A 15,260-nucleotide genomic window follows, 5' to 3' on the forward strand; every position below is an offset into this window, starting at 1 on the left:
ACGTGCGATAGTGCAAATAATTACAATTGAACAAGGATACAAATGAAAGAAAAACTGCTTTAAGTTTAGCAGTAGTATTCAGGTATGAAATACTATAATGATAAATTAAATATAGCTTAATCCTTATTAAAGCTATAAAGAAGTTAAGTCAAGGTTAATGCAAAGCGGGGTTTTTTCAATATACATTAATGACACAAGACAGCAGCAGGTTTATAAAGCTGTTGTCTCTGGTTTTTCTCCCAACTAGTTACATTCTTTAAGACATTTTATTGTAACTCAGTTAAGATCAGTTCTGTAATGTCTCATATGTGCTCTCTGTGTGCGCGCACAGAAAACAGCGAAAACACTGTTTAAAAAAACAAAACAAAAAACAACAACAATGGAAAATCTACTAGTGATATTCAATTTTCTGCTAGGACATTATCCATTAATTTTACAGACATTTCCATTAACCCTAAACACAAAATAGAACTGCAAAACAAAACACCTGTAAAACAAATAATTATGGACAATTCCTTTACAGTAAACTGGCAAGACTAACATACTTTTCATACTTTCTTTTTGATACCAAGCTGCCGAAGCAGCTCCTGATTGGATGGAGCCAGGCCTGGAAACAATTAACTATTGCAGCTCCATTCGAAGAAACATGAGAGATTCATAAAGGTTTGTCTGGTTGGTGTTCAGATGATCTGCTGGAGATATGAGCAACTGAAGATCGGCTAAACTCTCAGTAATATTAAAGAAAAACATCTTCAATCATTTCAGAACTTAGTCTTGAGTCTGCCTCTGTATATGAACTGCATCGCTCACCTCGTCTTTGATTCTGATACATCAACATGTCTCTCTGGTCTGTCTGCATCATGAGAGACTGAAAACACAAAAAAATAATACTGCTTTTAATTATCCTTAGCCTATATAGATTTTAAGTGCTGGATGAATTATTGCATGTTAGAAGAGATGGATGAAGACGATGACAACAAAAAAGTTAGCTGCTGTCGGTTTATCACTTACTGAACAAGTTACTCCAATGACTAAAAAGCAACTAAAAAGTTACTTAATATATCACTGTTTGTGATTTCTGTGCAAGTCCTAAATCTATTCATCAAGGACTCATCAGGACTATTAAATACTCACAGTTTAGAGTCTCAGGAAGATCCATACTGTTCCTTTTAACAAGATTCTCCGCATTTGCTGGTTTTGATCCTCTGGCTTGTGAATGTTCATCCCTCCTCCTCTTCATTTGTCTCCTCTAATTTTTCCTTCTTTTCTGTGTTTTCCCGAACAAACTGCAGTAAATAAACTGCGGGGCATTGTTTTTTTTTCTTTGTTTTTCTCTGAACATTACATAAAAATACCAGTCTTTCAGATATCAACATATCAACATTAAGTATGTCGAAAGGTCCCTGCATCAGTTTAAGAAGAAGCCACAGCTTTACAAATCTTAAAAATAAAACTACAAAGCAATTACTAAATACAATGAAACTTACGAATAAGCACCGTATTTTTAGCTTGAGGATCCACAACGATGAATTAAAGCAATGTCCACAGAAACACACTTTTCGTCTAAATCCAGCAGAGCACGTCAATATTTAATCCGTAGCAACAAAAAAAAATGTGTTTACACCCTCCTTTAAAAGTAGCCTACTTAATTTGGGACGTCCCATAACGTGATCAAGAATTAGCCTCTTTCTTAAAAATCTTTATCTGTTCAGTAGCCGCATAACAATCCTGTGTTTGTTTTGTTTTTTTGTAGGTTATGTGCTGGGTCTACGTGTTCTCCAGTGCGTAAGCAGGCGTTGGCAGTTCTTGTGAGCAGAGAGGAGTGAAGTGTGCCAAAAATAAAGTTAAGGAGCATGACACTGTAGTCCTAAACATTCAGGGTCTTATGTTGTGCCCCGTATGTAACATTTGGAAAGTTTCAAATATATGTGTAGCTTCTTATTATTCTTATTACAGTCTGATTCTCAAGTTCAAGTTCAAGTTGAGCTTTATTGTCATTCTGCTACATGTGTGGACATACAGTGGAACGAAATGTCGTGTCTCGCAGGACCACGGTGCTACATAAATAAACATAATATAAACATACAACACTAGACGTAAGAACAATCTTTAGACCTACTAGCTAACTATCTGAAGCGGTAATCTAACTATACATATACTATAAATAGTTGACTATACATACACATAACCTAAGACAGACTATACAAGTACTTTACATAATGACTGTGCATGATATTGTGCAAAAGAGGTATTTAAGGTTAAGAAGCAAGTATGATTTGTGGTGCATTCACAAGTAAACATTTGTTATCGTTTGAAGTCCTTGTAACATGAAGTGTTTATAAGAAAGTGTCTGGTGCATATAGAGAGAAAAGAGTGTGTTTCTACAGGTGATTTGTCCAGCCCACTCACCTGTGTGTAGCACACTCAGAATTGCACAATGTTCTTGAGGTTTCCAACAGTTTTCATGTGGTGCATGTGGGGTGGGATGCGGGGAGAAAGGGTCCTGGTTTCAGGAGCTAGGGTTGTGGATGAGGTTTCAGTGGGGGGTGAGGTGATTGGAATTGAGGGCTCTCACAGCCTGGGGGAAAAAGCTGTTGAGCAGTCTTGCAGAGTGGGCCCTGATATTACTGGAGCCTGGAGCATCGGGACTCAGAAAAAATCTATTAATTTTGCCTGGGGCCCCCACTTCATCTTGGTTCGCCTCTCGCCTCTGGTGACTGAATTCATGTTTAGGATGAACTGATTCACTATTATAGGGAGCGAAATGAGATGCACCTTTTCTGTTACTCATGTGCAGGAGCGCTTTTACTGATTAATGTCACCATATAAAGCATTAAAATGTAACATTTGGTAATAAGTTTACATTTTTACAGTTTTATATACCCAAAGTGTGAACCTTTCAAAATCCCCCACACATGTTTATATGTTTACAGATGAATAAATATGGCAGGTATGGCAGGTAACTACCCATGTCAGAATCAAACAGTGCAATTTGCACTTTCAAACCCAAATAGATGAATTTAAAAACCTGAACTGAATTGCATTACATTAATAGGTTGTTTAATGTGAATTGTATGATCTGAATTCTTGATATGGACGTTTGAATGTGAATCTGTAATTCAAATCCCAAACTGCGCATAAAACTAAAGTCCTAAAAATAAAATTTAGGTTACTCAGTAAATACTCAAACACACACACACACACAAATAAATAAAATAAAATAAAATAAAAATCATTCAATATAGGCTCCCCAAGCAGAGACAGCAAAAAGCCTTGATTTTGCACTGAATTTTTTTTCTCTCCAAGTTGTATCATAGGTTTTAATGTAGGCTACGTTCAATAAAACAGAGTTTGCTCCGAAATGAACTTCTGCTATCTAGTGGTTGAATGTGAAAATAGCAGTTTGTTTAAGTCTTGATTTCATGTTCTTATCTTTGCTTATTTCATTACAACACTTGTAAATAATTAACTCTTAAAGTAGGCTACCTGTATTTTTTTATTGGTTTTATTCTATAGACCAGCAGGAACATTCTGATAATACAATGTAAAGCTCCTGAAAGTATAGCAAAAGTTCGATCATATTTTTACATATATTAGCTGCTCAAATTTTGAAGCATTCTGCTGGAGGTGTAAATCAACTGACACATTTTTATAATTGTATAATATTTATTGTGCACTGATGCAGTGCAAAAACACCATCAACAATAAACAAAACAAACAAAAAAAAAACACAGAAATTGACAAATTATACAATGGCCAAAATGATTAAAAACATAGACACTTCTTCGGGTACAGACACTGACACTTACATGACCTTTCATAAATAATTTTTCATTAAAAATAATACAGACAATAATTTGGTTCAAGCAACGCAAAAACATCAAGACACTTGAACAAGACACTCGACTCCATTTATGACCGTAGATAATTGGATGTGTTTCAGGTTAAAAAACACCTTTGTATTCCAGTTTCATTGTGAATCATTGACTGAAAGTGACTTGAGTCAGAATTGCACAATGTTCTTGAGGTTTCCAACAGTTTTCATGTGGTGCATGTGGGGTGGGATGCGGGGAGAAAGGGTCCTGGTTTCAGGAGCTAGGGTTGTGGATGAGGTTTCAGTGGGGGGTGAGGTGATTGGAATTGAGGGCTCTCACAGCCTGGGGGAAAAAGCTGTTGAGCAGTCTTGCAGAGTGGGCCCTGATGCTCCGGTACCGTCTACCTGATGGCAAGAGCTGGAAGAGACTGTGGGAGGGAAGTCTTTGTTTTCTAAGTGGGTAAGAGCCAGGTGGAGGGTGGAGGAAATAGCATCGTCCGTGGAGCGGTTTGGACGGTATGCAAACTGGAGCGGGTCAAGTGTGTTGGGGAGATTGGATTTGATATGGTGCATGACTAACCTCTCAAAGCACTTCATCATGATTGGGGTCAGTGTTATGGGACGATAGTCATTCAGGCAGGAAACAGGTGACTTCTAAAATGATAATGAAAATCTATATAGCCTACCAAAGTGTGTAAATCTGAAACCTTTCAAAATCCCCCACACATGTTTATATGTTTACAGATGAATAAATATGGCAGGTAACATGAGTTCCTACCCATGTCAGAATCAAACAGTGCAATTTGCACTTTCAAACCCAAATAGATGAATTTAAAAACCTGAACTGAATTGCATTACATTAATAGGTTGTTTAATGTGAATTGTATGATCTGAATTCTTGATATGGACGTTTGAATGTGAATCTGTAATTCAAATCCCAAACTGCGCATAAAACTAAAGTCCTAAAAATAAAATTTAGGTTACTCAGTAAATACTCAAACACACACACACACACAAATAAATAAAATAAAATAAAATAAAAATCATTCAATATAGGCTCCCCAAGCAGAGACAGCAAAAAGCCTTGATTTTGCACTGAATTTTTTTTCTCTCCAAGTTGTATCATAGGTTTTAATGTAGGCTACGTTCAATAAAACAGAGTTTGCTCCGAAATGAACTTCTGCTATCTAGTGGTTGAATGTGAAAATAGCAGTTTGTTTAAGTCTTGATTTCATGTTCTTATCTTTGCTTATTTCATTACAACACTTGTAAATAATTAACTCTTAAAGTAGGCTACCTGTATTTTTTTATTGGTTTTATTCTATAGACCAGCAGGAACATTCTGATAATACAATGTAAAGCTCCTGAAAGTATAGCAAAAGTTCGATCATATTTTTACATATATTAGCTGCTCAAATTTTGAAGCATTCTGCTGGAGGTGTAAATCAACTGACACATTTTTATAATTGTATAATATTTATTGTGCACTGATGCAGTGCAAAAACACCATCAACAATAAACAAAACAAACAAAAAAAAAACACAGAAATTGACAAATTATACAATGGCCAAAATGATTAAAAACATAGACACTTCTTCGGGTACAGACACTGACACTTACATGACCTTTCATAAATAATTTTTCATTAAAAATAATACAGACAATAATTTGGTTCAAGCAACGCAAAAACATCAAGACACTTGAACAAGACACTCGACTCCATTTATGACCGTAGATAATTGGATGTGTTTCAGGTTAAAAAACACCTTTGTATTCCAGTTTCATTGTGAATCATTGACTGAAAGTGACTTGAGGAACATTCTCAACTGCAGATTTCTAAAGAGAAAACACAATGTCAGGATGTTCCTTTATGCATGAATTGGGGATTTCTTACCTCATCTTTGAATTTCTCAGATGCATCAGAACAACACTATGATGCAGGTCTTTCTTGATCAAGAGAGACTGGAAGAAAAATGAAAACAAACATCAAACATCAGTTTGGAACCTGTATTTCAATGCTCTCAACTCTTATCATCATTAACATCCACATCTTGAGATACATAATAATATATAATATGTATGTTTTCTTACAAGTTGGTCGAAATCTGTCAGAGCTGTTCATTTGTTGCACTTTTAGATATTCTCTGAATCCACAGGCATTTTCTTTTCCTTCATTCATAGTTTTTTCCTTCTGTGCAGGTTTGACTTCATCTCTCAGTGCACATTCCTTTTTCTGCATTTCATTCTTTTCAGTTGAATTTATAGTGTCATTTCTTTTTGTTTTCTTGTCATTTTACTGTCTGTACGTCATAAAACTCACATATTTCAGAGTTTCAGAAGAGATTGAATGTGTGAGAGCTGCAGGAGATATAAAAATATACTAATTAAAGATGTAATTCTGACTGAACAAACATGGAAATGATAAAAATACACTGTAGTCCAAAAGTTTGAGACCACACTGAAAATCTGATTTTTTTTTTTGTTAACTTTTGTGTTTTTTATTACTTCGTTTTATTAGTTAGTTATTAAACAATAACCAGCAATGATGAAAAGCAACCCAAAAGCATCACAAAAAGAAAAACACATTTAAAAATCTAAATATATAAAATGAGTGAAGGGGGGGGGGTATTCAAATTTTTCGGTTTTGAAAAAGAAAGAAAGGTATTCACTATTTGTGTCATATATAATTAAAATGTTTGCAAATGAGTGATTAATGATTATTTAAACTCGCACAAACATTCTCAAATTAATGTGAAAGTGCGACAAAGACTGTAACTTTTCACTCAAATTACGGAAGTTAGTCATTTGAAAAAAAAAAAAAAGAGCTTAAATTAGAACTGTGCAAAATCATAATCTGTATCAGGAAAAGCAATTCAATTTCATATATTTGACAGCATTCACACTCACCTAAATCCACGTCTCAAAACTTGTGAGTTGAGAGACCTCTACATTTTTTATTTTATTTATTTATTTAATAAATAAAGAAATAAATAAAATAAAAATTTATTTGTATTTTAGAAAGTGTTTTGTAGTTTCTTCATGTTTAGATTTTTTACTACAGATTTTATAGTTTATTATTACTTATTATTTACTTTAAAGGGGTCATATAATGAATGGCCCCCAATCTACATAAATGCGTCTATGTTTGCGCAAATCATTCGTGATCCAGCTTCACCCACAGAAGAAGTGAGTTTTTTTAATAAATCTTTGCAAATCGCCTTTCCTAATAATGTGCTAATTAGCAAGTTTCACGATGAATGTGGCTAAAGTAAACAGTCCCTCAGAGAGCGGCTCAAGAGAGGGGCGGGGTCAGCAGAACTCATTAACATTTAAAGGAAAATGCTACAAAACGGCGTGCTCTGAAAAGAGCTGTTTTTGACAGGGTAAAAAGGTGTTTTTTAGACTACCATTGAGAAATTTTAAGCAAACTATGTTACAGACTTTTCATTAAGACCCTAAAGAATCATATCAACTCGTGGAAAATGGCCATACGATGACCCCTTTAAAAACCATATAACCATGGTAATGAGGACCATGGTTTTACATCTTGTGACCACCATCCTACTAGTCAGTTAAACTCTGGATTCTAAGCAAAAACTTCGTTCTTTTTAGATGTTTAGTTCTAATTAATTTTAATTGAAGTAAAATGTTAATTCAATAAGGGCCTGATTAAAGATAAATATCAGTGTCTTATATAAATTAGGTGTTTATTATTTACAAACAATAAAGTTCTTAAAGGGAGGTTCAACCAAAAATGAATTTTTTTTAATCATTGAATGTGAAATCTGTCATTCAATCCCAAACTGCACATAAAACTAAAGTCCTAAAAAATACAATTAAAGTTACTGACACAAAAAAAAATCATTCAATAGGCTCCTAAAGCAGAGACGGCAACAAGCCTTAAAATTAAAAAAGAAAAGTGATATTACGTTTTTTTATGCACGTATCTTTTTTCATCTTACTTGTAAATTACTTTGACAACTAACCCTTAAAAGTGTAGTACCTATAAATATCGACAGTTCCATAAAACAGACACGAGTTTGCTCTGAAATAAACTTCTGCCATCTAGTGGTTGAACGTGAAAATAACACGTTTGTTCAAGTCTTATTTTCATGTTATTATCTTTGCTTATTTCATTACAACACTTAATAAATCTAAAAATATATACCCGAAAAATAAATAAATAACTAGCTCTTAAAGTACCTGTATTGTTCATTGTTTTATATTTTATAGACCAGCAAGAACATCCTGATAATACAATGCAAAGCTTATGAAAGTATAGCAAAAGTTCAGTTTTACTTTTTAAAATATATATTAGCTGGCCAAATTTTGGAACATTCTGCTGGAGGTGTAAATCAACTGTATTTTACAGTTACAAAACCACCATATGCTCATAAAAAAAAACAAAAAAAACCCCAGAAGTATTGCGATAAATTCCACAATGGCCAGAATGACAAAAAATAGACACTTGTTCAGATATAGACATTGACACTTAAATGACCTTTCACAAAGAATATTTCAGTAAAAATAATACAGACATAAAATCCCTGGTGATCTTTTGGTTCAAGAAACTCAAAAACAGGAATCATTGTGCACTTGAACAATTAAGACACTTGACTTCATTTTATGACAGTAGCTAGTCGGATGTGAAAGTGACTTGAAGAACATTCTGCCAGTTTGATCAACTGCTGCTTTCTAAAGAGAAAAAAAACAATGTCAGGGTTTTGTATTGTGATTTATACAGATTTATTTCCTTTATGCATGAGTTGGGGATTTCTTACCTCATCTTTGAATTTCTCAGATGCATCAGAACGACACTATGATGCAGGTCTTTCTTGATCAAGAGAAACTAGAAGAAATGAAAACAAACATCAGTTTGGAACCTGTATTTCAATGCTCTCAACTCTTATAATCATAAACATTCACATCATGAGATATATGATATTATATGTGTGCTTTCTTACAAGTTGGTCGAAATCTGTCAGAGTTGTTCATCTAGTGCACTTTTAGATGTTCTCTGAATCCACAGGCATTTTCTTTTCCTCTCTTTGTTGGTTTTTCCTTCTGCACAAGTTTGACTTCATCTCTCGGTGCACTTTCCTTTATTTCATTCTTTTCAGTTGCATTTTCTACTGTCATTTCTTTTTGTTTTCTTGTCATTTTACTGTCTGTACATCATTCTGCATGAATGATCAACACACATTGATCATTCATGCACAAGAGCTGCAGAAGATATAAAATATTGCTAATTAAACATGTAATTCTGACTGAACAAACATTACAGAGTAATCAGTTATATACAGAAATACAATGGAGTCTACATTGAAAATCTGAGAAAATGTTTGTGTTTTATTTGTTAGTTATTAAACAATAAAATCAAATACTGAAAAGCAACCCAAAAACATCTCGCAAAGAAAAATGTAAACGTGTAAAATGAGTGAAGGGGGGAAATATTGACAGTTTTGAATTTTGAAAAACAAAGAAAACAGTAGGTTACAGGTCACTATTTATAGGTCAGATATAATTAAAATGCATGCAATGTTTGAGAACTTTTCACTCAAATTCTGTAATAAAGTTTGTAATTTAAAAAAAATGTAGCTTGAATTAGAACTGTGCAAAATCATAATCTGTGTCTAGAAATGCAATGCAATTTCATATATTCGACAGCAATATATCTAAATCCTCTGCTGCTTAAAATGAGGATATAGTGTTACTTCATTAGTTCAAGTTCAAATAATGCTGAACAGTGTTTGAATGAAACAAAATCTCCCAATTTTGATTTATTTGTCTTGATCCACTGACTTGTGACCCTCTTTTTCTGCTTGCCATGTTATGTATTAAAGATAAGTGTGTGTTAAATTAAAATAAAAGTTTGACTGAATAGTGATCACTAATAAAATCAGACAGTGATGAATGTGTGAATTTAATGATAATTTTATTTGAAGAAATAATGCACCACATGAATTGTCATTATCACTAAATATAGAAACATTTAAAGGGATTTTGTGTAGATGCTTGGATTTCTTTGAATTTATGATAGCTAATAGTTTGACATTGCCACAGATGTTCTTCTATAATAATATCTAGACTTCATATTGGTTGCAAAGCTCTTAATAATTCACTACTTATCATTGGCAAACATGCATCAGGTTGAATAGGCCCTATAGAACATGTGACAGTACTAAATATTGCATTAGCACAGTATAAAGTCTCTTATGCAGTTCTAAATTATCTTAAAGAAATAGGTTTAATTAACAGGATTTAAGTTCACTTTGTAAAGTTTTTTTTTTTATCCAGTTGTTTTTGTCACTGATTTCCATCATGATCCACACTCCAGTCCAGTAGGTGGCAAAATGCACCTTTAAGTGTGCTTGCCAACCGCCATTAAACGAAAGTAGAAGAACAACAACAAGAAGAAGTTCTTCTACATAGATATCTATAGGTAGAGTCCACATTCGACCGCTCCAGACACGTCGACGCGTCCGCCATCTTGGAACGGTCAATGTGTCGTCACACAATAAAAATGTATTAGTTTTAAGATGCCACTATTGTGCAGCCTCTGGTTGTAAAAAAGAAATTAGATAAACTTTAATAGGTAAGAATGTGTTGCTTTGTGTTTTTAATATGTATTAACTCAGTATTATAGGTTTTTATGTTGGTGGTACCTTTTAAATGTTGTGTTAGCTAATGGCTTCAGCCTCTTGTATTGTGTTAGTTTAGCAAAATTATCTGCTGAAGTCTATTGCAGAAATAGATATTCATACAAGTCCCTAAAGTATTTGGTGTAACTAGGGTTGCGGACATATTCGCTCTCAAGTGTTCACGGACCTGCTTTGACCTTTCCAATATGGCGGACGGCTTACAGCGGCCCATAGAAACAGCTGCTAATAATAAGGCATCTATCTATCTATATATGTTCCTCTAGATGTTGCCATTTGTTTTCATTTCAACCACGTGAGTTTATGAGTCCACCGTGGTTCATGAAACGACTCTCAACCTGCTGTTTATCAGACTGTGAGTAAATTCATTTTATTATCTATAGGATAGCCTAAATCTAAATCTGACTACTTTTGTTGTCATAAATTTGACTACTGACTACGAAAAACGACTTAATGAACCTGTTTATTTGAGTGAATCTAAATCGCTTCTCATAAATGAATCCTAAATTATTAATTGTGTCATGTCCATTTTTAAAAATAACAAATCAATGTAGTTGATGCTTATGAAACTTAAGACTGTTGGTTTCTTCCATCACAATGCGTAAAGATTATGGGCTGTATCATTGAATGGTATTTTATATAAATTATAGGCCTATTTTACCGAATGTTATTCAGTTTTGTGTTAAAAACATTATTTTCTAACTCATCTGTTTACTTGTAAAATATTATACAACAGTCTGACACACAAGTTTTTAAGTTCAATGCCAACAAGCAACCAACCCTCAGCAATATTCTTTCAGCTTCATCTGCTAAATGAGCTCCATTGACTCCTTCAGTGAAGCTGCTCCACAGCCGTTCATGAGAGTTTAAATGCTGGAGAATATTCCCATCTTCCCACAGCTGAAGAAGAAGCAAGCAGGAGGAATTACTCCAGGAGAAACTACTGACATACTGTTGGAAAGATGGAGTTTGAGGAAGACCCCTGCAGAATGAGAGATGAAGATACAGAGGAACAAACAGGTTGGTGTTCTCCTTCATTCTCTTTAATGACTGATGAGGAACATTAAGATGAAAACTGACATATAACAATACATTTAAAACTAAATACTAATAGACCCAATAGTAAACTATATTTGTGCCAAATTGAGGCTTTCTTTTTGTTTCTCATTTGTCTTTCTTTAATTGAATTTTGGGGATTTAATATTTTGATTTCAGACTCAGTGGAAGCGAATGAAGACAAACAGCATCAGTTTCAAAAACCTAATTTCATAAACGAAGATGGAAACACCACCGTTTTACAGACTGAAAAGAATTTCACACAAAAACAAACTCGCATAACTGGAGACAAAGGATCTTTCAGCTGCTCCGAGTGTGGAAAGAGTTTCTTGTGCAAAAGATACTTGACTGTGCACTTGAAAATTCACACTGGAGAGAGGCCTTATACATGCACTCAGTGTGGAAACGGTTACATACATAAATCACACCTTAAGATGCACATGAGATCTCACACTGGAGAAAGGCCTTATACATGCACTCAGTGTGGAAACGGTTTCGCACGTAAATCAAAACTTGAGATACACATGAGAATTCACACTGGAGAAAAACCCTTCACATGCACTCAGTGTGGAAAGGGTTTCACATCCAAAAGTGTTCTGAGAAAACATCAGCTCTCTCACGCTGGAGTGAAATCATTCAGCTGTGATCAGTGTGATAAAACATTTGCTTTTGCATCTAATTTGAGATCGCATCTTAAAGTTCACGCTGGTGTGAAGCCTCACTTTTGCTCTTTTTGTGGAAAAGAGTTTTTCAGTGCTAAAAACTTTAAAAGTTCACCAGACTATTCATACTGGAGTGAGATCTTATATGTGCTTTGACTGCGGGAAGAGCTTTGCTACATCCGGCGACTTAAAAAAACACCAGAGGATTCACACTGGAGAGAAACCGTACAAGTGCTCACACTGTGAGAAGAGTTTCGCTCAGTCATCAGCCTTGAAAACCCATGAGAGAGTTCACACTGGAGAAAAACCGTACCAGTGCTCTTCATGTGGGAGGTGTTTCACCTGGTCCTCTAATCTACTAAAACATAAGAAAAAGCATTGCCCAAAGTTGTCTAAGTGAGCAAAATTCATGTTCAGATCCATCACTTTCAAGTATATAATTTGATATTGAATGTGCTTTAATTTGCATGTATTCAAGGGGTTCATCAACTGTACAGAAGTAAATCGTTCTTTTAAACAGAACGTTTGTCTAAATGTTCAATAAACTTACAGAAAAAAAATATATTTCTGACTGGTAATTCATTATCAGGCTTTACAGGGTTAAAAGATTTTGTGTAGTGTTGACTCTTGATCCTCAGAATAACTTGCAGTATTTCAATATGAAGTTATGATAATAGATGGTCAGTACCACAGATTTTCCTCTAGATGACGCTGTTTGTTTTCATTTCAACCTCTAAATCTGCCTTTTATCAGACTGTGAGTACCTTTCTTGTTTATTTATTTGGATGAAATAAATCTGACAATTTATAAATCCACTGAGCTCGACTAGTGTCCGATTCACTAACTGGTTATTCATAAGAGTCGGTTTATTATGTCATGTGCGACGTGAAATGAACCAGTGTTGTTCATAGTAAAAACTTAAAACATGTAAAGATTGTGTTGAACAATAGGCTATTTAATGTGATTACTTAACATAAACAAATAGTGTAACACAACATGTACAACCGAGTTAAATAGTTAAATGCTCATATTTGCAAACTGTTCCTTTGTCTTTACTTCTCACACATTCACAGGTTTAATGGATGTCTGATTACAGAAATCAACCCTCATTAATAATTTTTCAGCTTCACTCGGAGCTGCTGTGAGAATTGAAGAATATTACATATACTATTACAGAATATTACATAAAATATTACATGTAATGAGGTGCTTAGTTGGAAGTGAATGGGGAGCAGACAGAATGGCTTTGAAGGCAATATACACGTGGGACTAATTAGATCAATATTAGATTCACATTGCTTAAAAAACTGGATAGGGTGCAATATCAGGCATTGAGGTTATGCACAGGAGGATTTAAAACGACCCCAACAGAGGCACTTCAGGTTGAAACGGGAGAAATGCCACTAGCAATGAGAGATAGAAGATACAAGGCCGCTAAGAGCAATCATTTGTTCAGATTCAAGCTCATTGTTAACCAGTTTACAGTGTTCAAACAGCAGACCAGATATTTGAATAAAGATGAGAGAAACACTATACAGAATTAAAGTGATGGGGCTTATGGTGTTTTTTATGGATTCCAGCACACAACGGAATTAAAGGAAGTGAAATGGCAGATAAAATAGCAAAGGACGTTACTAAAAGTAATCATATTGATTTCACAGTTAATATCAGCAAGGCAGAAATCTAGAGCATCATTAAAAAGAGATTGAGTGGTAAAGTCAATGGGAAGAAACAAGAAAAGGGCAATGGTTTCATAGGATTCGAAGGAAAGTGGGAGAAATGAGGTATATACCGGGAGGAATAGGAGAGAAGAAATAATAATATCGAGGCTTAGGTTTGGACGCACTGGACTAAATGAAACACTGTTCAAGATAACACAGGGAAATGTGATTTCTGTGGGGAGGACGAGACAGTAGAACATGTTATGATATATTGTCAGAAATATGGAACAGAAAGAAGGCATTTCATTCAAAAATTGGGAGAGATGAAAATACGATTTAATAGATATTTTGCGGAAAGTGTCAAAAGACATGTGTTATAATCTATTGTTTCAATATCTTAGAGAAACTAATATAAGTGGAAGGATATAGGGTTTATTTGATTTATTTACTTATTTTTATTTTTTGAACAATGTAGCTATATATGACTTCCTGGTCCACACTCCATACCAGTTGGTGGCGGTAATGCACCAATAAGTTGTTTGCCAACAGCCAACAAACCCTAGAGAAAGAAGAAGAAGAAGAAGATGATGATGATGATCCTCTTCATGGTTCATTGATTTACCCTAAATCTGCTGTTTATCAGACTGTGAGTACATTGCTTGTTTATTTATTTGGGAAAAATAAATCTGGCAACTTGTAAATGCATTGAGCTCGACCATTCGATTCACGAACTAATGAGTCATAAGAGTCGGTTCATTTCGGTGAATCGAAAACGCTTACAGAATCGTTTCGACTCAGAGATCGAATCCTGAGTTATTACTTTCGTCATGTGCGTCGTGAAACGAATCGTGTTGTACATAGGAAAAACTTAAGAATCGCGTTCCTAACTAGTGATTTACATGACAACGTGTAAAAATTATTGTGTTGAATGATATGCTATTTAATGTGAGTGATTAACGTAAACAAAGAGTGTAACACAACATGAACAACCGAGTTAAATGCTCATGTGTGACAATGATGTGCAAACTCTTCCTTTGTCTTTACTTCTCTCACATTCACAGGTTTAATGGATGTCTGATTACAGCAATCAACCCTCATTAATAATCTTTCAGCTTCACTCTGAACTGCTGAACTGCTCTATTATAAATGATGACACTTTTGAGAAGATAAAGACTAAAATACCATTAAAATAACAGTTATGTACAGCAGATGAACACAACACTTATTGTATGTTTCTTGTTATTTAGTGTCTGGATGCAAGAAAGTGTTTGAACATAAATCTCTGTCTCTCATTCTCCATATATTAACTTTACATTGTATCATTCTTTCATTCATCCGATTTGTAACCATTTAAAGTGCCGTTTCCCGTTTAAAACTGTGATGTTAAACTTAAAGTTTAAATGTTAAA

General features: G+C 34.4%; 1 long non-coding RNA gene and 1 pseudogene across 3 annotated transcripts; one reads left to right on the forward strand and one right to left on the reverse strand.

Annotated features, from left to right (window-relative positions):
* Window positions 1-533: 533 nt before the first annotated feature.
* LOC107653385 (uncharacterized) lies at window positions 534-1,789 on the reverse strand. 3 transcript variants are annotated; one of them, XR_001630216.1, is made up of 4 exons: window positions 1,488-1,789; window positions 1,135-1,286; window positions 811-868; window positions 534-689 (listed from the first exon to the last, which is right to left on the reverse strand). It is a non-coding gene; the product is annotated as an uncharacterized LOC107653385 (long non-coding RNA). The 3 variants fall into 3 exon arrangements; XR_001630218.1 differs by having other exon boundaries at window positions 534-692; XR_001630217.1 differs by having other exon boundaries at window positions 1,135-1,300.
* Window positions 1,790-11,429: 9,640 nt separating this feature from the next.
* Window positions 11,430-12,693, forward strand: LOC107653381 (zinc finger protein 239-like; annotated as a pseudogene).
* Window positions 12,694-15,260: the final 2,567 nt, after the last annotated feature.

This window comes from Sinocyclocheilus anshuiensis, unplaced genomic scaffold (genome assembly GCF_001515605.1).
Source record: "Sinocyclocheilus anshuiensis isolate Anshui unplaced genomic scaffold, SAMN03320099.WGS_v1.1 scaffold1151, whole genome shotgun sequence".
Taxonomy (NCBI): Eukaryota; Metazoa; Chordata; class Actinopteri; order Cypriniformes; family Cyprinidae; genus Sinocyclocheilus; species Sinocyclocheilus anshuiensis.